This window comes from Monodon monoceros, unplaced genomic scaffold (assembly GCF_005190385.1).
Source record: "Monodon monoceros isolate NGI ecotype Baffin Bay Population unplaced genomic scaffold, NGI_Narwhal_1 Super_Scaffold_6, whole genome shotgun sequence".
Classification (NCBI taxonomy): Eukaryota; Metazoa; Chordata; class Mammalia; order Artiodactyla; family Monodontidae; genus Monodon; species Monodon monoceros.
In genome coordinates, this window is record NW_021703783.1 from 74732198 (window position 1) to 74756265 (window position 24068).

General features: G+C 37.5%; 1 protein-coding gene across 1 annotated transcript in view; it reads right to left on the reverse strand.

Annotated features, from left to right (window-relative positions):
- Positions 1-23866, reverse strand: part of CEP83 (centrosomal protein 83) — a 111476-nt gene extending 87610 nt beyond the window's left edge. The window contains exon 1 of the mRNA XM_029204892.1: positions 23786-23866. The gene's annotated coding sequence lies outside the window, so the exon portion shown is untranslated. The remainder of the gene's footprint in view (positions 1-23785) is intronic.
- Between the last annotated feature and the right edge of the window lie 202 nt (positions 23867-24068).

The window sequence follows — 24068 nt, forward strand, 5'->3', positions numbered from 1 at the left end:
CTTCCTATCTTTGCAACTATCACTATCACATAACCACACCCACATGCCCTTCCTCCCATATCTTTAGACCAGTCCCAGCTCCACAGACCCACACATGACATTTTCTTTCGCACAGGAGCTGTATTTCTTAAGCAGTGGTACAATGTCTGCCCAAGAGGATGGTAATTCAAAATATTCTAAAAGCACAGCTGCTGATGCTCATGGAAAGCTTCCAAAACACATTCCATTAAAAAGCACATGCTACGCCTTTGAACATTTCAAAACAATGCTCTAAATACTACATGCCCCCAAAGTGAATGTTGTTTTTTAAAAACAACGTTAAGTCTAGAGAGAACCTACATCCAGCATTACTTCACTTATAAACAGAACATTAAAAATGAGTTTCCTTAATATCCAGAGAGAATCCTATACTAGTCACCCAAACAGCCTTTGGATGGCCATCCTAGGATGTCTTGTATACAAAAAATGTCACAACCTGACACCCTGCCAAAACCTGAAGTGCAGCTGGGAGCAGACCCTTCAAAGTCCTGGAAAGGTGCCAGGCCCTGTAACGGTGATTTAGAAAGAAACAGGAGGGTAAGGAAGGAGAAAGAGAAAAAGGTATGTATTAGAGTGGTTAGCAATCAACCACCAAAGCACTCTGAATTAAAATGTTATTCTATTCTTATAATTGCACTGTCTGCCTCCGCATAGCTTAATTCGCACAAAAGAATTCTGGAAAGTATGATATAGTAACCAGTCAACCTCAAATGCTTAGAAATAAATTATAAAAGTCTCTGAAAAGGTGTGATCTGAAAAACAAGGATGACTCTTGCACAAACCATACTTCAAATTCATTTCCATGTTTCTTAGTGTAAGCTCTATTACATATAATAGAGGGGACTTTGCAAAAGAGTTATGAGTACTTAATACCTTTGTGCGAGCTACAGAGTCTTCTTTGCTCACAGTCCCGTATTTCTCCTGAAATAGAAAAGGCTACCATATGGCTCCTAACACAAAATGAAGGTTGTCTACTGATCCAACAACATGTCCTGGAAATTATTTGTTTTTTAAATAAATTCTGATTTAATTTTATTTCCATGAGATTTATGCATTAGTCTGAAAAGTTAAATAAACTTTAAAAATTGATGAGTTTAACTGATATTTTTACTGGAGCTAATGTAAACATTCCCTTTTTCATATTTGAGAATCTGCCAGAAAGAAAGTATAAAGTTTTTCAGAGCCAGAAAAGGGAGATAAATAAAAGTCACACAATACAGGTTAACCTTAAAACCATTTATTTAAAAGAAAAAAAAAAGCAATTAAACAATCAGTACCTACTGAGTGGCTACTATATCATATTTACTGAGTGGTCCACTTCCTAACAGGGTTCTGAGGGAGATACGTAAATATGCAGACCATCAAGTCCAGCTGACTTCTCAGCAAGGAAGAACCTGCCCATATTCAGAGTACTATGGACATTTTCTAAGTGCCTATTTTATGCCAGACACTTTGTTGGGTAGAGATACAGAAATAAATAAAAGAAAATTTGTGCCCTCAAAGAGTTCATAGTGGGGCTTCCCTGGTGGCGCAGTGGTTGACAGTCCGCCTGCCGATGCAGGGGACAGGGGTTCGTGCCCCAGTCCGGGAAGATCCCACATGCCGCGGAGTGGCTGGGCCCGTGAGCCATGGCCGCTGAGCCTGCGCGTCTGGAGCCTGTGCTCCGTAACGGGAGAGGCCACAACAGTGAGAGGCCCGCGTACCGAAAAAAAAAAAAAAAAAAAAAAAAAGAGTTCATAGTGGTCAAGGAAACATACATGTTGATCAACAATTGCTAACTAAACAAAGAGAAAATTTACAATTTATTAAACCCTTACTGTACTTAAAAAAAATTTTTTTTGCCATGTGGGGATATTACCTATTTAAAATAAGTGAATTCAGAAAGTTTCAAAACTATAAAGCACTGTAATATATTTATAGGCAGTATGGGTGCACTTGAAAGAGAGGCAAAATTCTGCTGGAGAAGCTGTCAGGGGCGACTTCACAAAGAAGGAAATCCTGAGTTAAGACAAAGAAAGGGATGCAGGGAAGAAACACCAAGTACAAAGGCACGGAGATGGAAAGAAGATCACTGGAGGTGCAGGGGAGAGATGTGGGGAAGCATTATCAGCCTGAAGAGGTGGGGCAGAGCCTTGAAGGCAATGTGCAGAAGACGGGAGTTCATCCTGGGGTCTAGGAGAGCCAAGGAAAGGTTTTAAGCTTGTGGTAGATGACGGACAGTACAGGGTGGTTTCAGATTCGTACTTCACAAAAATAACTACCTTATCCAAGGGGCAGAACAGATTTGAGGTGGGGTGGGGAGTAAGAAAAAGAAAAGGAGATCAAAAGTCCAGGAAAGCAATGATGAACGCCTGAACAAAAATAGTGGCAGCAGGTAGTCAACAGGCAATAGTCCTGAAAATGAATTTGGAGGCAGAAGTAACAGGAGTTTGTAGTTAGATATTGACACACCTCTCAAAAAAAGAAAAACAAAAAACAAACAAAAAAACCACCTCTTTCAAAGACACTAATTAAAAAGGAAATCAGGACAGTTTTTTGTTTTGTTTTAAATAAAGTACAATCCAGTTAAAGCAGAAGACAGACTGTTTCAAAGATTACAATTACTTCAAGCACTAATCTTTCATATGAACAAAGAATCAAGCACAGGGACCTTTGCAAAAGCATCCGAGTAAATGCAAATATCATCACAGTATCTCTAAATACCTACTTTTCTTCTATAGGGATTTCACCAGCAGAGTGAAACGCTAAAGCTGGCTCTGTCAGGAACAAAGACATAAAATAAGTATTTTGTTCCTTGAATGTCCACCTGCTGTTACTCCTCCTCATTCTTTCCTTCAAACCATCATCTCTATAGCAACACACTCTTAAGACATTTGTGGGTGGAAGGCATATGTTTTTGCAAAAACATGAGAACTCAAGAACAGGAGCTACTTAATTTTTTCCTTTAATACAAGAGATATACAATATATCTTAAAAGACAACTGCAAAACATGAAACAGAAAAAAAAACAGACTTAAAAACACAGGAAATGTAAAAATTGGTGTTGTACATATTTACATGGAATTTATTTTTATAGGTTACAATGACACCTTGTGGTAAGACTTTTTAAATTATATAAGTTATCTTGGAAAATATTTTATAACAGAGATAATAAAACTGGTTTAGAAAACAGGAAAGACCAAGACCACAGTCTTGAGGCAGTATGAACATGTACAATAATCCATCTGGAAAATTAAGGACACAGAGGTTCCTCAAAAAATTAAAAACAGAGCTACCATATGATCCAGCAATTCCACTTCTGGGTATTTATCTGAGGAAAACAAAAACACTAACTCGAAAAGACATATGTAACCCTATGTTTACTGCAGCATTATTTACAAGACTCAAGACACGGAAACAACCTAAGTGGCCATTCATGGGTGAATGAATAAAGAAAATGTGGTGTATGTATGTACAATGGAGTATGACTCAGCCATAAAAAAGAAGGAAATCTTGACATTTTCAACAACATGGATGGACCCTGATGGCACTATGCTAAGTGAAATAAGTCAGAGAGAAAAATAACATATGATCTCTTATATGTGAAATCTACACACACACACACACACACACACACACACACACACACACACACACACACAAAAACAAGCTCATAGATACAGAGAACAGATTGGTGGTTGAAGTTGGGTGTGGCGGTGAGGGGAGTAATGGGTAAACTGGCTGGGTTTTTTTTTTTTAAGTTTAATTAAAAGAAACAATTAAGGGCAAAAAAATAAAACTTGAAAAAAAAAGCCACAATATTAGGTAGGCAAAAGCATCTTACAAAACTATAATTATAAAGTCATATACTATTCCCTTCACTTGAGCTAATAAAATTATTAGTATAAGTTTTGTTTTGTTTTTAATGATGCAAAAATAAACTACTTTTGTAATCTGGGACAAAAGTGATAATGTTGGCAATACCTTTACATGAGAGTATAGACACATGGCTTATAAACTATGAAAATAACTGTGTCATTATTCCTTTCTTACCAACTGAACATAACAGATAATAACATGAAAAATTTCAATCTTAATCCAATAATTAAGAGAATAATTTAAACTATCTTTCATCAAGAGTTTACTACGTTTACTAAGCTATGCTAAACACTAGTAAACATAAAGAAACCTTATCAAGGCAGTTTGCACATAATCACCTTTAAGAGAACCTCTTTGAAATATTCTTCTCTTAGCATATACAAACCATGATCACCTCCTATCTCTCTGACCCTTCTTGTTCACCCCTGTATGTTCTTTCTCCCATTCACCATGAGAATCTCTAGTCTGTTGTGCCATCTCTACAAGAAAAGTCAACGGACTTCCCTCGTGGCGCAGCGGTTAAGAATCTGCCTGCCAATGCTGGGGACACGGGTTCGAGCCCTGGTCCGGGAAGATCCCACATGCTGCGGAGCAACTAAGCCTGTGCGTCACAACTGCTGAGCCTGCACTCTAGAGCCCGCGAGCCACAACTACTGAGCCCACGCGCTGCAACTACTGAAGTCCGCGTGCCCACAGCCCGTGCTCCGCAGCAAGAGAAGCCACCACAATGAGAAGCCTGCGCACTGCAACAAAGAGTAGCCTCCGCTTGCCACAGCTACAGAAAGCCTGCACGCAGCAACAAAGACCCAACGCAACCAAAAAAATTTAAAGAAAAAGTCAAGTTGCCTCTCTCACAGCTTGATTTATTACATCTTATTGAATGACACTCAAATTTATAACCACGTTCCTAACCTCTCTCTCAGCTCAAAACTCTTACTCTACGACATGTCCCATCTATAACGGAAGCTTGGCATAACAAGAATGAAACTCTTTAACTTCAAATTTTCTACATGCCTCCTTAAAAAAAAAAAAATCACTACTACCCTCCCCTTATTTCTTAGCACACAACTTATTCCCCCTCTCCTATCAGTAATACATTATTAATCCTGCTGATTCTTCATCTGTCTGTTGATTTTAACCATTCTTTTCCACCACCCTCTAGTGCAAAAATCTCAAATATTTTACATTTGGTTTATTTTAACAGAAGCCTCCTAAACAGTGTCCTGGATTTTGGTCTTTCCTCATCCTTACACAGACTGCAAATTATCCACCAGGACAATCTTTCTCATGAACTGTTTCCATTATTATAATTCCTAATTATAATCCTTCCTATTGTTTACTGAATCAAATCTACACTTCTCAGCCAAACTCAAAGCCCTGCATTAGCCAACTCCCTATACAAATGCAAACAATTTCATTTTGCTGCCCCACAGGACCCCTTTGCTAGAGCAAATTAAGTTGCTTCTCTCTCATACGCATGTTGCTTATTCTTACCTTCACAATATCGTTCATATACTTATGCCAAATTAAAATACCTCCTTAACTTTTCAACTAATCCACAAATCAAGGTCAGAGTCAAACCTAAAACCCTACAGTCTGAACAATCATGAAACTATTTTCAGAGTTGATAGTTAACTATAAAAGTGAATGTAAACAACAGCTTCTGCCCTTCTTTCTGCTTTCCTTGGGCTTGCCTCAGGATATTTATTCTAAATTCTATCACATGGGTATTTTTCCCTTCTAGTGATTTATAACTATGTAAACTACCTTTCCGAAGAGACTATGAGTTCCTCAAAAGAAAACTACAATCGCCTTCATTTTTGGTTATCTCCATAGCTCCCAATTCCAATAAATCTAGTTAATGACAGAAAAGTGATCCACAAAATTTCTGTGATATGAATCCTACTTTCCCATAGGCTTACAGTGTAATTTAAGAGAAAACTTGGGGAAGAATGTCATCAAGAACACCATTTGCTAATCAATTATGCATGCCTTATGATAGTTATCAATCAAGATATTTCTGCCTCAAAAAACCAAAATTCTAGGGAAGTGTCTAATAATCAAAAGCTTTAAAAATGAACATATCCTTTGACCTAACAATTCCACACATAGGAAGTACTCTTAAGAAACTAATCAGAAATATGCACAAATATATATGTTCAGGAACCTTCTTCATTTATTGTTTAATAACTGTCTACTGAGTGCATGCAAAGAGCCAGGAAGGAGTAGAAGACAGAATTAGGTCCCTGCCACCATGATGCTTACATCACAGTGCTATTTATAATGGAAAAAGAGGCTATAAAAAAGCATGTTTAATAGCAAAATATACCATATTCATGGATCAAATTACTCAATATTAAGATGTTAATTTCTCCCAAATTCAATGCAATGCCATTCAAAATTCCAGCCGACTTTTTAAAAATAGAAATTAACAAGCCAGTTATAAAATTTATAGAAAAACACAAAGGACCTGGAATTGCCAGAACTTTGAAAAAGAACAAAGTAGAGAACTTGCACTGACTTCATGACTTATTAAAATGCTACAGAAATCAAAAGTGTGACATTCATATCATGACAGACACATAAACCCATTAAAAAGAGAGGAGAGTTCAGAAACAGACACAAATATACATGATCAATTAATTTTTGACAAATAGCACAGTCATTTTTATGGAGAAAGGATAGTCTTTTCAACAAATGGTCCTGGGACAACTGCCTGTCCACATGCAAAAACATGAACTTCAAGTCGTACCTCACACCATACACAAAATTGAATCAAAATGTGTATGTAAACACAAACATAATACAATAAAACTCTTAGAAGCAAACACAGAAAATTATTTTGATCCTGAGTTAAATATTTGAGTTAAATCTTTCTTAGATACAACACCAAAAGCATAATCCATAAGAGAAAAAATTGAAAAACTGGACTTTAAAATTAAGAACTTCTTTAAAAGACACTGTAATGCAAATGAACAGATAAGCAGAGCTGAAGGAATAATTTATAAATCATATATCAATAAAGGACTTGCATCCAGAATACATAAAAAATTATCAAAACTAAATAACAGGGGGACTTCCCTGGTGGCGTGGTGGTTAAGAATCCGTCTGCCAATGCAGGGGACACGGGTTCGAGCCCTGGTCTGGGAAGATCCCACATGCCACGGAGCAACTAAGCCCATGTGCCACAACTACTGAGCCTGCACTCTAGAGCCCGCGTGCCACAGCTACTGAAGCCCGCGCACCTAGAGCCTGTGCTCCGCAACAAGAGAAGCCACCGCAATGAGAAGCCTGCGCACTGCAACAAAGAGAAGCCCCCGCTTGCCACAGCTAGAGAAAGCCGGCGCACAGCAACAAAGACCCAACGCAGCCAAAAATAAATAAATAAAACTAAATAACAAGAAAACACCTCAATTTAGCAAAACAAACAAAACAATGGGCAAAAGATTTGAATAGACACTTCACCAAGGAAGATACATGGATGGTTAATTAAACACGTGAAAAAATGTTAAATATCATTAGTCTTTAGAGAAGTGCAAATTAAAAACACAATGCCATACTACTTACTATACACCTATTAGAATGGCTAAAATTTAAAAGGCTGATCACAGCAAGTTATTAACTAGAATGCAGAGGAACTGGAACTGTCATAAACTACTGATGGAAATGTAAAATAGGAAAATCGTTTGGGAAAACACTTTGTCAGTTACTTAAAAATTAATCATACACTTACCATATAATCCAGCCATTTCATTTATAGGTATTTAACCAAGAGAAATGAAAACAGAGACTTTTACACAAATGTTCATAGCAGCTTTATTTGTGAGACTCAAACATGGTCCAACAGAGGTAAATGGATAAACAAATTGTGATATATCCATACAGTGGAACTATTCAGTAATAAAGGGATGCATTAATGTGGGTGAATCTCAAAAATAATTATGCTAAGTGAAAAAAATCTAGACAAAAAAGAGTATATGTTACATGATTCCATTTACATAAAATTCCAGGATATGCAAACTAATCACAGTGACAGAAAGCAGATAGGTGGTTGTTTGGGAATAGGAGTGAGTGGCTGGTGGAGGTGGGGGAAGGAGGGAAAGATCACTAATGAGGAAACTTTAGGTCATGACGAATATATTTAATACCTTGATTGTGGTAATAGTTTCACAGGTGTATATGTATAACAAAACAAGTTGTTTACTTTTAAAATGTACAATTTATTTATCAATTTATCAATAGATACAGCTATTTTTAAAAACAAACAGCATGGGGGCTTCCCTGGTGGTGCAGTGGTTGAGAGTCCGCCTGCCGATGCAGGGGCCACGGGTTCGTGCCCTGGTCCGGGAAGATCCCACATGCCGCGGAGCGGCTGGGCCAGTGAGCCATGGCCGCTGAGCCTGTGCCCCACAACGGGAGAGGCCACAACAGTGAGAGGCCCACGTACCACAAAAAAAAACAAAACAAAACAAAAAAAAAACAGTATTAACTTTAGAAAAAAGATTTTCCTGAAAGAAAACTCTAGGCCCAGATGATGTCACAGTTAAATTTTTCTTTAAAAAAAAAAAAAAGTTATGAAAGAATATTTAATAACATTGGTAAATGTTTGTTACAGAAGTAGAAAAAGCAATTATAAAATGTTGTATAATCCTTATTTTGTAAAAAGTATATTAAATGACTATATATGCACAGGAAAAGATACAGGATAGGCACTAAAATATTACGATTACCTCTGGATGATATGTTTGATTTTATTAATTGTGCATTTCCTGAACTTTTCTTATTTTACAACAAACATAGGTTATGTTTATAATCAGAGGGAAAATGTCACTGAGGAAAAAGGAGGAACCTCAAAGTCTACTTGAAGACCAAAGGAGGAGGAAAAAAGTATCCCCTTTTCAGATCAGAAAACAGTGACCAAATATAAAAGATTAAGATGAAGTTCCAGCCCCCACTTCAGGAAATAACCCAGAAGTCCTCAAATTCCATTCCCTTCTATGCAAGTTTATGCCATAAATACTCAAAAATATAGTAAAAAAAAAAAAAGTGGTTGTTGTCAGCCTCAAATCCATACTCTACAAAATTAACCAAATCTATGGCTCAGCTTATTTCCCTTATCAATATAACTGCCTGTTATCTAAATACAATAGTAGTTTTCAAACAATTTTAGCAATAAGCTTTTTTCAAATTAAATCTTACAGAATCCAATATTTAGAAACACTATATCATTTTATTCATGTATATTAATAATAAAAATTTAAGGTCATAAGATGTTATTCTAAAGACATATCAGATCTTTTATTCTCTATCAGTTAATATGCTGTTGGTCTCTAGTGTTTTAAAGTCCAGCTCATAGCACATCTGAAATACACACACACCCCCAGAGTCTTTTATTGTGGCTTTGGAAGTAGTTGAAAATGTAATTAAACAAAATTCAAATCAAACTTTGACAGAATCCTAAAGTACTTCCCACTCACAGTTTTGCAGAATTGGTCAATAAAGGTTAATCCGAGCTTTTTAATATAGTATACAAAACCCTTCAAAATCTGGGCCCTCTCTATCCTTCCATCCTTATCTCTTACAACTCCCCGATAGGTACTTATGGCCCAACATTAAACTGCTTATAGTTCATTGAACACACCACACGTTTTCTCACCCCATGCTGATCTCTCTTCCTAGAACACAATCTCCTAATCTCACCCTTCACTCATCTTCATATTCAATTCAGTCATTACTTCCTTCTGAAAGTCTTTCCTGGACGCTTCCCTTTTTCTTCCCCCCCCATCCATTCTGACTTAAGTATCCTTGAGAGCTCTTCCATAATGCCACACATTTATCCCTATCAATGTATTTACTTCACCACATTATAATCAGCTATTTGAATACCAATCTCCTTCACTAGGCAAAGACCTCCTTGGGATCAGAGATTATGTCTTAGTCATCTTTATACCCCAAAACCCTATGCAATAGCTGGAACATGACAGGTAGTCAATAAACACTTGTTGAATGAACAGTAAGCAGTTCCTTCCACTGATCAAAAGGATAAGGAAAGCAAGAAACTACTTAGAGCTTGTAATTCCCCAGCCCCAAATGCCATATAATTTGATGCTTGAAGAAAATCAGGAAATTTAACTCAAGTACATTTGGAGTGATCAATAAAGGTCTAATGCTGTGCAAAGGATTATGAGTAATATAAAAGAAAGATGGGACTTTATCCTCCTGAGAGAAGAATTCCACACATAAACCAAAAAACAGGCCTCTTATTTCCAGCATGAGAGAAGGAGCAGGTCAATAAATCCTCTCCACAAAACAGCCAAAAATCAACCATATCAGTGCTCTGGAATTCAATCAAAGGCATTCAACAAACTGAGAAGTGTTTATTCACAAAAACAACTGAACTCTGGGTAAGAACATGAGTCTACAGCATTCTTACCTTTTGGGTGCTTAGGAGTTTAACAAGGGTAGGGCAGACTAAAACAGGAGCTTCACCACCACTACTTGAAGGTAATCTGTTGAGCCGGTGCATTGTCAATTAAAGCAGAGATCTCTGCGGCAGCTAACAGTGAGGGCCAGTGGCACCTTTAGCCTGAGGTTGCAGGACTCCATGTAGCAAGCAACAAACTGGCAGACTAGCTGGGAATTTTACAGGAGTTTTGGGAGGTGAGAAAGCCTAAGGGGTTTAATAAATTATTTACCAGCCCACATTAAACAAAGACAGTCTCTTGTGCCCCAGAAACTGGAGCAAGCCCAGGTCACTCACACATCCTTAGCCAACAGAGCACATGCACAGAAGAGATGCAAGAGAGGTTGGTGGAAAGTAAAATCCAGGGCAGACATGAACATGACCTGTGTTTGAATACAATGCCCAGCCCACACAGATCCATCAGCAATATTAGCCATATTAGTACTAGTGTTGGCCATATTAGTCCAAGCTGTTTGAACACAAGCTCTGCCCAATCCTTGGCTGAACACTAAGTTATGCAGAAATAGTAAGCCAGGTTTAAAAATAAAGAAATAAAACAGCAGAGACATCAGGAACCACACAATGTAGGGGGAAAAGACTTCACAAATTTAGACCAGACAAGTTACTAAACAAATGAACAGAAAAAAACATCAACCTTTGAGAGAAAGGTCAAAACACAGAGTGGCTTCAAACTATTATCTAAAATGTCCAGGAGGGAATTCCCTGGTGGTCCAGTGGTTAGGACCCTATACTCTTACTGCCAAGGGCCTGGGTTCAATCCCTGGTCAGGGAACTAAGATCCCACAAGCCATGCAGTGTGGCCAGAAGAAAAAAAAGCCCAGTATTCAAAAAAAATTATAAACAAAAACAAAAAAACAGTATGACCCATTCCCAGGAAGGAAAACAGCAAATAGAAGCTGACCCTGGGTATTCCCAAATATTAGATTTGGCAGACAAAAAGTTCAAAGAAACTATAATAAGTATGTTCAAAGAACTAAAGGAAACCATATTTAAAGAATTCAATGAAAGTATAATGACAATGACTCAGGACTGAAAATCTCAAGAGGAGACAGAAACAGTTTTTTTAAATGGAGATTCTGAAGTTGAAAAGTATAATTATTGAAATAAAAACTTAGGCGGGGTTCAACAGTAGACCTGAGATGACAGAAGGCAGAAGCAATGAACCTGAAGATAGATTAGGAGAAAGTATCCACCCTCAAGAGCAGAGGAAAAAAAAAAAGAGACTGAAGAGAAATGAATTGAACTTCAGAGATCTGAAAGACAATACAAAGTGTATCAACATACATGAGAGTTCCAGAAGAAGAAAAAAGAGACACAAACGCATAAAAGACCTTGGAAAATTAATGGCTGAAAACATCCCAAATTTAAAATATTAATTTATCTATCCAAGAAGCCCAGAAAATCCAACACAGAGATCAACACTAAGACACACCACAGTCAAAAGGCTAACAGACAAAGATAAAGAAAAAATCTTAAAAGGAGCAAGAGAAAAATGACTCATCAGATATAAGAGAATAATAGTATGATTAACAGGTGGCATCCCATCAGAAACAATGAGTCCAGGGAGGGAAAAATGGAATTTAAAACAAACAAACAAAAAAGCTTTCAAATAAAAATTCTATATTCAACAAAATGGTTCTTCAAAAATTATGGTGAATTAAAGATATTTCCAGGTAAAGACTGAGAGAACTTGTTGCTGTCAGAAATGCCTGATGAGAAATACTTAAGAAAGATTTTCTGGCTGAAAAAAAAATCACCAGAAAGGAACAAATCCACTTTTATTTTAAAAGAAATAAAACATGCTGGAAATTGTAATTATATAGGTAAATGCAAAAAAAAATAAAAAACCTCTAAAAATATAATTGCTCTCATTTCTTTTAAACAAATAATTAAATTAATTAGCAAATTAGCATTAACTAAAATACTGTGCTGTTGGGTTTTTAATATGCATGCATAAAAAAGGAAGAGGACGGACTTCCCTGGTGGTCCAGTGGTTAACACTGTGCTTCCACTGTAAGGGGCGTGGGTTTGGTCCCTGGTTAGGGAAGTTCCACATGCCACGGTGTGGGCCAAAAAAAAAAAAAAAAAAAAAAAGGAAGAGATAAAAAGACCTATACTGGAGCAAAATTTCTATAATTTACCAGAATTAATTTAGTACTATTCTGAAGAAGACTGTAATAAGTTAAAACACATATTATAATCCCTAAAGCAACCACAACGAAAATAACATAATATAGTAAAAGAAATCAACAGAGGAATTAGAATGGCACAATTAAGATAACTGATAGAACACTCTACCCAAAGACTGCAGAATTCACATTCTTTTCAAACACACATGGAACACACTCCATCATACACTATATGTTGGGCCATAAGTCTCAATAAATTAAAAAAAATAAAATCATTAAAGTAAGTTATCTGATCATGATGGATTTAGAGATCCACAATAGAAAGATATCTGGGAACACTCCCAAATATTGGTAAATTCAACAACACACTTCTAAGTACCCATGGATCAAAGAAATTACAAGAAAAAATTTCAAAATATATTTTGAATTGAAGTAAAACCAAAAACAGCATATCAAAATGTACAAAATGCAGTTAAAGCAGTGCCTAGAGGGAAATTTACAGCTTTAAACACATATCAGGAAAGAAGAAAGGTTTCAATAGTCTAGGTTTCCACCTTAGAAAACTACGAGGGAAAAAACAGCACACTAAGCCCAAAACAAGGAGAAGAAAGAAAAAAAGAAATATCAGAGTGGAAATCAATGAAACAGGGGGGAAAAAAAAAAAATCAATGAAATAAAAGGTTGATTCTTTGAAAAGATAAGCAAAGTTGACAGCTAGATTCACCAAGAAAATAACAGAAAAGATATAAATTGCCAAAATAAAGAATGAAAGAGGGAACATCATTACCAACCTTACAGTAATTTAAAGGACTTTTTAAAAATATGAACTTTATATCAACAACAACTTAGACAATTTATATGAACTGGACTAATTCCTGGAAACAAAAGTATCAAAACTCAAAAAAAATAAAATAAAGAAAATCTGAATAGAAATATAACAAGTGAGGAAACCAAATTCGTGATTTAAAGTCTTGCCACAAAGAAAAGCCCAGGTTCCCACAGTTTCACTGATAAATGCCATCAAATAATTAGAGAAGTAATAGCAATCCTTTGGAAACTACTTCAAAAAAAATAAAAGGGGAAACGCCATGCAACTCCTTCTATGAGGCCAATGTTGCCCTGATACCAAAGCTAGACAAAGGCATCATGAGAAATGAAACCAACAGACTAAAATCCTTCATGAACATAGAAACAGAATTTCTTAACAAAATTTAGGAAAACTAAACTCAGCAATATATAAAAGATTATATAGCATGAGTAAATGAAACTGATCCTGGGAATATGGGCTTAAGCTCTGAAAGTCAATTAATGTAATATACCATATTAACAGGATAAAGGATAAAAACCATATGATCATCTCATTGGGTGCAGAGGAAAATCTGACAAAATCCAACACCCATTCATGCCTAAAAACTCTCAACAAATTATGAACAGAAGGAAACTTCCTCAACCTAATAAAGAGAAATCTACAGAAAATGTACAGGTAACATCACACTTAATAGTGAAAATCTGTGTACCTTTCCCCCAAGACCAGGAGCACTCTCAACACTTCTATTCATCTCTCACTGGAGAGTCTAGCCCATAAGATAAGGCAAAAATAAGTGACAAAATGTAGTAACATTCAGATTGGAAAGAAAGTAGAAATGATTTATTCACAGACATGATCACCTATGTAGAAACAATATATAAAAGTTGATTGTATTTTTAGGTACTAGCAATGAACAATCTAAAAATCAAACTACAAAAACTCCATTCTCATTAGAATCAAAAACTATCAAATTCTTAGGAATAAATTTAATATAAGTACAAGACATATATAGAAAATTTTAAAACAGCATTGAGAGAAATTAAGATCTAAATAATTGGGAGACATTACATGTTCATGAATTGGAAGACCCAATTTTAAGTTACCAATTCTTCCCACCTTGATCTATAGATTCAATTCAAATTCTATCAAATCCCAGCTAATTTTTTTGGTAGAAATTGACAAGCTGATCCTAAATTTCATACGTAAATAGAAAGGATCTAGAATCACTTTTGAAAGAGTTAGGGGATTTACACTACCCATTTTGAAACTTAGTATATAACACTACAGGAATCTAGACTGTGGTACTGGAATTAAGTACAGGAGTATACATAGAACATAATTAAGACTAGCAATAAACTCAAGTTATAAGCAACTGATTTTTTACCAAGGTACCAATACGATCCAAGGCGGAAAAGAATAGCCGTTTTAACAAATAGTGCTAGGACAAGTTGGCATCCACGTGGCATGAAAATAAAAAAGAACTTAGACCTTATCTTATACCATACACAAAATTTATTTCAATATGGATCCTAAATCTAAATGAAGGAGCTAAAAAAAAAAAAACAAACCGGGCTTCCCTGGTGGCACAGTGGTTGAGAATCTGCCTGCCAATGCAGCGGACACGGGTTCGAGCCCTGGTCTGGGAGGATCCCACATGCCGCGGAGCAACTGGGCCCGTGAGCCACAATTACTGAGCCGGCGCTCCACGACAAGCGAGGCCGCGATAGTGAGAGGCCCACACACCGCGATGAAGAGTGGCCCCAGCCTGCCACAACTAGAGACAGCCCTTGCACAGAAACGAAGACCCAACACAGCCATAAATAAATAAATAAATTTTAAAAAAGAAAAGACTAATTTTAATAAAAACAGGAGAAATCTTTGTGACCTTGAGTTAGGCAAAAAGTTCTGAAACACAAAATCAAAAGTATAAGCCATAAAACTAAAAAATGATAAATTAAACTTCATTGAAAACTTTGCACTTCAAGGACACCATTAAGAATAAAAAAAAAACACAAGCCACAAACTGGCAGAAAATCTTTGTAAATCTCTGATAAAAGACCTTTATCAGGAATATATAAAAAACTTCTACAACTCAATAAGAAAAAAAAAAAACAGCTAAAAAAATGGGCAAGCGACTTGAATAGATGTTCCACCAAAGAAGACTTAATAAATGGCTAATAAGCACATGAACAACTCAACATCATTTGTATTTAGGGAAATGTAAATTAAAATCACAAGACTCTACTAGTCACCCAGTGGAAGGGCTATAATCAAAAAGGGAGATGATACCACGTGCTGATGAGACTGTGGAGAAACTGGAACCCTTGTACATTTTTGATTGGAATGTAATTGGTCACTTTCGAAAACAATTGGGCAGTTTCTTAAAAGATTAAAAACTAATTCTGAACTGTTGTGAGAACACTTCTGTAGAGTTTTCCTCACATCAACTAATTCTCCAACTATCCTCCATACACCAACTTGAGTGTCCTAAATTTTTTTTTTTTTTAATATTTATTTAGTTTGGCTGCACTGGGTCTTAGCTGCAGCACATGGGATCTTCGTTGCGGCATGTTTCAGTTGCGGCATGCGGACTTCTTAGTTGCGGCATGCATGTGGGATCTAGTTCCCTGATCAGGGATCGAACCCAGGCCCCCTGCACTGGGAGCACAGAGTCTTACCCACTAGACCACCAGGGAAGTCCCCAGTAGTCATTCAATTTAATTCAGTTCTGACACTACCCAGAAGTATTGCAGACCCCACAGTTTAAGGGCTCAGTTTCACAAGACTGCTCCCATTTCAGACACAAGTCCCGGGTTGCCACCTACACTTCTGACCAACCAGCTGTAAGTCAGGGGTTCCACAACCCTCTCCTCAGGTTTTATAATTTGCTAAAATGGCTCACAGAACTCAAAACACTTTACTTACTATTACTGCTTTGTTATAAAGGATACAACTCAGGAGCAGCCTAATGTAAGGGTTGCATGGTGCAAGGTATGGGGAAAGAGGCACAGAGCTTCTGCCCTCTGGGAATGCCACTCTTTCGACACCAGTATTCATCAATTCAGAAGCTCTTGGAATTGCACTGTTCAAGAGTTTTTATAGTAGTCTCCATTCCCTTTTCCCAGAGGTTAGTGGGTAAGGTTGAAAATTCCAGCCATCTCATTACTTGGTCTTTCTGGTGACCTGTCCCTTCTGAGGTGATCTAGGGATCCCTTCTAAATCACCACATTTGCATAAACTTAGGTGTGATCAAAAGCGGCTCATTATGAATAACAAAAGATATTCCTTATCACTCAACAAATTCCAAGGGTTTTAGAAGCTCTGTGTCAGCAATCAGGGACAAAGACCAAATATACCCTACAACTTACCATATGACTCGGCAATTCCACTCCAAGGAATCTACTCAAGAGAAATGAAAATATATGTTCACACAAACACTTATGCAAATCTTCATGGCAGCATTATTCATAATAGCCAAAAAGTGGAAACAATCCAAAATGTCCATCAACTGATAAGTGGATAAATAAAATGTGACATATCTATACAAGAGAATACTATTCAGCAATAAAAAAGAACAAAATACTGATACATGCTACACAGATGAACCTCAAAAATATTAACTGAAAGAAGCCAGATGCAAAAGACTAGTATACATATTTTTTATTCCATTTACATGAAATGTCCAGAAAAGACAAATGTATAGAGACAGAAAGCAGCTAAATGGTTTGCTGGGACTAGGTTGGGAGGTGGATTGACTGCAAACATGCTTGGGAGAAACTGGGGAGGTTTAATGAAAATGTTCTGAAACTGTCTTGTGATGATGGCTGTATAACTCTATAAATGTACTAAAGATCACTGAATTGTATGCTCACAATTGGGTAGAAAAGTTATCTCTTCTGAACTTTAGAAAATGTGATGATTGGACTGCTGTAATCAAGCCGAAGTTCAAATAGCCAAGCAAACAGAAAGAATCCAGGTTCTTAATGATGTCACTGAGCCACTGATTTGATAATCCTAGAACCACCTATCTGCAGACTTCTTATACATGAGTCAATAAAATTTCCTTAAGGTTAAAAATAAAAGGATATGAAAGTTCTGAGGGATACAAGAATATGTTCATTTCATTATAGAAAATCTGGAATTATCATCTGTATAGAAAGGCATCAAGGAAAAGGCAGGAATTCGGGTGGATCTGGAAGGATAAAAGATTATGATGAGGGGTACAGGGGTGGGGAGAAGAGGCAAAAAAGAAAGATGTTTAGAAGAGTCTGTAACAGTGGAATGGATAAAAATTAACATTTAACAAGTGCCCACTGTAATTGAGTCAGGTATTACAACATGTATCTTTTAATCCATATGACTCATGTGGAAAAAAAAAGTATCATTTTACATATGAAGACATTGAGGACCCTAAAATTAAGTAATTTTTCCAAAAAGCCAAGCAGCTAGTTAAGTGGTGGAGCCAAGATTTTAATCTTCAATCTCAGGATTCAGGCTCCAAAACATATACTTCTTCCTCTATGTTATGATGCTAACCAAAGACTTAAGCCATCCCCATTTGCAAGTTCAGATCTTTGTAGAAAGCATCTTTGCAAAGATGGGTTTACATTTACAGTGCTACACAATGTTTCTTGACTAGCAACTTTCACTTAATCAGTATACTAAATGTGATATTCATTCCTCCCTTGGCTTCCAAAACTCTACCCTTCTCTGGTTTTCCTCCCTATTCTCTTTCTCCACCTCCTTATTACATGCTGATGTTCACCAGCTCTTGTCTACACCCAGGATCTTAAATACCACTATGGCTGACGACTTCTGACTCTGTCTCTCCAATTCAGAGAAACTCCCCAGTTTTCCTTGATGGATTAACTCCCTCCAGGCCAGGTTGAATACTTTTCTGTACACTCTCAAATTACCCTTACATAATTCTAATGAGGCATTCCTCAGTCATAATGTATCATGTCTGCAGTTCTAAGTCAGATGTCCTCCCTACATGCCCCCAGAACACACCCTTATTTATCTTTTATAGCACTGCCCAGGTTATATTACAAATAGTGACTTAATCCATTTCTCCTACCAAACATGCTGCTTGAGACTTGGCACTATGTCTTATTCACAATCTAGTACCTAGCATAGTGCAAGACACATAATGGGCACTCAAACATTGACTAAACCAATGAATAGAAGAAATAAAATTTGCTTTAAATTGGAAGGATACAGTTTCTGAAAGAAATCTTCAGGAATTTATTTTTTGAAATGGGAAAATAGGCCAAGAAAGGTTAAGTAACTAACTTAGTCAAGCCATGGTCACCTGAGTCATAATTCTCTTCCCATAAAATCATGGTGCCTATTAATTCATGCTTATTAATCTATGCTCTCTATGAACCTCCAGAAGTAATATAAAAATGTTATCTAGAGAAGAACCATTTCAAATTCATCCACTCCAGCTCTGGCTGGCTGTATCAGTTGTGTAGAACTCTGATGTTAATTATTACTTAACAGTTTTTCTGTCCAGAATAGACTTTTTTTTTTTTTTTTTTTGCGGTACGCGGGCCTCTCACTGCTGTGGCCTCTCCCGTTGCGGAGCACAGGCTCCCGACGCGCAGGCTCAGTGTCCATGGCTCACGGGCCCAGCCGCTCCGCGGCATGTGGGATCCTCCCAGACCGGGGCACGAACCCGTGTCCCCTGCATCGGCAGGCGGACTCTCAACCACTGCACCACCAGGAAAGCCCAGAATAGACTAATCTTTAATTGAACCAGTCCTTTTACATGTCTTTCACACACCATAATTCAATATATATTTATCATGCATCCCTAGGAGGAAAACATGAAAGTTATAATTTGTCAGTACTCAAAAAATATATACTTAATTATAGCATACACAATTTCAGTTTAACAATACCTCAAATGTCTGCCTTAATGCGATTCAGTTGAGAAAGACAGACTGAATGTGAACACTAGAGATACACGCTGCAACTTCATGGGGAAAATCCCTGGAGTCCAATGCTACTGTTGCCAATGGTTGCTATGCTATACTGCACAACAACTCAGAAGCTGAGACAGCCAGCTCACTAAGAAACAACTGAATCGAACCAAGATTTATAAATATACTCTGAGACTCAACTTTTTTATACCTTTAACTGAAGTAACTGTTTGTCATAAGCATCAGATACAGGATTTACAACAAGACTATAAAAATTACCTAGAATTTATTTAAGGACATATTTGGAGAGTGATAAGCACTTTCCAGAAGAGAATGGTTAGGTTTAGGTTCCTTCTAATTCCATGAATTTTAATCCAAAAGTGATTTGAAGTTACAATATACAGAAAACAAATAACTGGACGCTTCATGACTTTAATTTCTTTCTTCCTGAATTATATCTCAAACTTAAAAAAAAAAAATAGTGCTAGACTACAGAGTCTGTGATCCTTCCATGACCCAGAGAGGCACTCCTGACAGAAAAATATAAAACTTAAGAGAACTGCTAATTTATGAGGGCCAAATAAAAGTACTGATATAATTTCATAAATTAAGTCTTTACTAGGTAAAATGGAAAAGGGCAAAATGGGGAAATAGGAAGAGAGGAATGGAAGGAGACAGGGAGGAGGAAAGAAAGGAAAGAGTGGGGGAAGTATTTTTTTTAAACCCAGATTCTACTAAGGAAGAACCAGGAAACTGACCAAACTCCCAAGCCCACTAGGGAACAGTGCTAGCTTTCCTGAGGGAGTCCTTATTGCTGACATGGTCATGGGAAATTCTCAACTATTCACACTTTCTAGTAACAGAAACTTTACCTCTAATTCCAGTGAATCCCGCCTCTTTAATCCCCTTTCTTATGGTTGACAGTTGCCCTTCCTCCCTCAGTTACTCTCAAAAGATTTTCTTTTAGTTGCACTACACTATGGGAGGAAGGAAAAAATTAGAAATATACATTCCTTATCTCTAATAAACATTCATTCAGCAACTTCTATTTGGAAGAGATTAAAGATACAGCTCACTGAGATCTGATTTCCTGTGCCTAAAAAGCTTATAATCTAGTTAGCAAGATAAGACATACACAGAAATGATAAAACAATACAATATAAAGTATCAAACGGTAGGACTGACAAATACACTCTACAGGATTTCAGAGGTGGAGTTTAGGACATGTTACCCCCAAATCTGCCGCTTTGGTATACTGATGTAGTTAAAGGCACTTGAGAAACAGCAGATACAAGAGGAGCACTCTGACCCTCTTTTTTCTTCCAGAAAGCAGGAGATAAAACTCCCATGTGAAAGGTGCCAGCCCTGTACCAGGAGGACGAAAGACATTCTTATCGCCAGAGATGGGGAATCAAAGCCGAGAAATGTGTACAAACTTGTTAAACTAACCCTTATCTTCCTAGTCATTTCTCTACAATTTACTCCTCCTAGCCCAAAACTCTGTCTTGTCAATGTTTCACAAACTTGTTCTTTGTCTAAAAGATATAGACTGTCCCCAACTTAGGAGTTTTTCGACTTCACGATAGTGCGAAAGCAATTCACATTCAGTAGAAACCATACTTCAGATTTTTAATTTTGATCTTTCCCCAGCCTAGCGATATGCAGTACAATACTCTCTCATGATTCTGGGTGGCAGCAGGAGCAGCGAGCTGCAGCTCCCAGCAATCAAGAGGGTAAACAACCGATACACTTACAACTACTCTGGACCCATACAACCATTCTGTTTTTCACTTTCAGTACAGTATTCAATAAGTAACATGAGATAATCAACACTTTATTATAAAATAGGCTGTAGGTTAGATGATTTTGCCCAACTGTAGGCTTATATAGGTGCTCTGAGCATGTTTAAGGTAGGCTAGACTAAGCTATGATGTTGAGTAGATTGGGTAGGTTAGGTATATTAAACCCATCAACTTATGATAGGGGAGGTAACCCCACTGTAAGTCGAGGAAGACCTGTAAAAGCTTTCTGCTCTGGTCTTCATTCTGCATGTACATGTAAAAAATTTTTAAAACTTGTATGCTTTTCTCCTGTTAATCTATATCAATTTAATTCTTAGGCCCAGCCACAGACCCTAACAGGGTAGAGAATTTTTCCTCCCCTGCAGAGTTGAACTTTATAGAAAGGGTACAATTCAGATTTTAGGAAAGAAGGAAAGAAATCAGGCAGTGACATGAAGACTGGTAAGGAAAGCAGAAAGCACACAGTAGGTTTAGAGGATGGTGAAGAAACCAGTCTGGTCAGAGTATCGCTTTTCTATAAAGAACATAAACTTGAAAAGGCAGAGTATGATGAGATTCTGAAGAGTTCAGATTAAGAAATGTGAACTTCTGTCAGCAGGAAAGAGTACTTCTGGAAAATTTTTACACAGATACATATAAACATTCCCTAAAAGTACACACAGATTAGACAACTTGAGAAAATTACTTGCTGAACCTAATACATTATGTATGACAAAGTTAAAATAAAACTCATTTTCTTTAGGCAGAGAGAGTACCTAGAAAACACACACACACACACACAAAATTCTGACCATTCACTAATCTGTTAAGATTTCATTCTTCTAAGCTTCTTGAATTAGAACTTCTCATGACAAAATGCTGACTTCTGATTACGAAGGATTTTATCACACAACGTGCATGAATCATTCTTGATTTTTCTTCTTTGCTTGTCTTTCCCATTCTTGAATATTTCATTACTTCAACATCAGCATGCAGGAAAAAGAGGGAAAGGACTAAAACGAAATCTACGGATTTTTGAAATACAGTCAGGGCATGATGTAAAGAATATAAAACTTCAAGTTCCGATTCCCATTACTAATAGTTTGATTTCAAAGAAGTCATTCAGTCTCACGGTGTCTCAAATGTTCTCACCTACTTTCTTACATACTTGAAAGGTTACTGCATTCAAAATATCACAAAAAAATGGTCTAAAAACTAACTACCAGGTATGTACTAAAAACTAACCCCCATGGTATGTACATTTTTTAGACACAATGCACGTTGCACACTTAATAGACTACAGTATAGTGTAAACATAACTTTTATATGCACTGGAAAGCAAAAACAAAAAATTCATGTGACTCGCTTTACTGCAGTCGTCTGGAACCAAACCCACAATATCTCCAAGGTATGCCTTTACTTGCCATACAAATTATATCATTAAGGGTTCAATGAGTGGAGTAAGAGTGAGATTACTGGCTAAACCAAGGTTTAAAAACCACCTGTGAGGGCTTCCCTGGTGGCGCAGTGGTTGAGAGTCCGCCTGCCGATGCAGGGGACGCGCGTTCGTGCCCCGGTCCGGGAAGATCCCACGTGCCGCGGAGCGGCTGGGCCCGTGAGCCATGGCCGCTGAGCCTGCGCGTCCGGAGCCTGTGCTCCGCAACGGAAGAGGCCACAACAGGGAGATGCCCAAGCAAAAAAAAAAAAAAAAAAAAAAACCACCTGTGAGCAATAAGTGTTCTCTCAATGCTCTATGTTACCCTAAATTGGTATTACCCTACTAGTTGATACAATTCCTAAATATAACCACACTTCACCTGGTTAGAAAATACTCAAAGGAAGGGGAACACCTGACATACTATGTCCCCAAAAACCAAAGGGTAACTCAAATCCATTTTTAACTCTCTGTAGAGTCCTATACGACTCTAAAATGTAAAGCATTCTAATAATCCTAAACAAAATGCGTTTGAAATCACAGCTCAGTACAAAAGGTGAGTATGAACTATAACCACCTACAGGCTAAACTATGAACTTAGAGAACTCTGAATCCGGATAATTGTAGGACAGATACATTTAATTATATTCTAGTTGAATATTAGACTTGTTTACAGAGATGTTGCTTGGTAACAAAAGCTGTGCTTTAACAACCCACTCAGTTTTAGATCTACTCAAGTATTTTATGCTCATAGTCTGAAAACATTATGAACTATATACTACTGATATGAGAAACTAAGGACAAGTTTCTTGTTATCCTAGACATCTTGGAGATTTTACTGAAATAGCTTCATCGTTACAACTAATGTGACCAAAGGCTTTTAAAATACTTGACAATGGTTATTTTTAAGAGCTAAGTACCCATTTTTTTGGCCAAAGTTGGACACTAAGGATACATCAAAATGTCCATGAGAGCCCAGCATGCATTCACATATTCTAACGTTATCTTTGTAATGACAGCCAACATCAGTTAGAATTGTCTTCAGGGTCAACGAAAATGGCAGCTTATTTTTTTTCACGAGTGAAACTAGAGGTACCACACGTTTAGCCAACTTTTAAACTGAGGCTACCCAAGCACCACTGGAGTTCATCAAAAAGCCCCACAGAGTTTCACGTGCATTTAATCGGCTACAGAACATTCTCCCAGCCTACTTTTCTAACACCCGCTCCACTTGCTTTACGGGAAAAATAAAAGAAGAATTCAAGAGCAAGTTGTAAAGAAAAAAGCCATGAGCATTCCAAACCACGGACAAGACAGCGTTACGTACCAGACTCACACTCGGACCTTGCAACGTGCGCACAGAAAACTTAACAGTGACCGGTGGTCCGGCCGCACTCGCCAGGTGGACACCTCCACTGCTCCAGCCACGGGCGCCTGCGGCACTCTTCCCGCCGGGGCACTGGGGCCACGGGAGACGGTCCCGCACGCGGGGTGCAGGCCCAGCCCGTCACGCCTGGTGAGGTCTCGGCGGCCGCTCGCGGCGCAGGCTGAAGAGCAGGAGCCGGAGGGCCAAGCGCGCCCCTCGGGCTCCCAACCCCTGGAAATGTGGG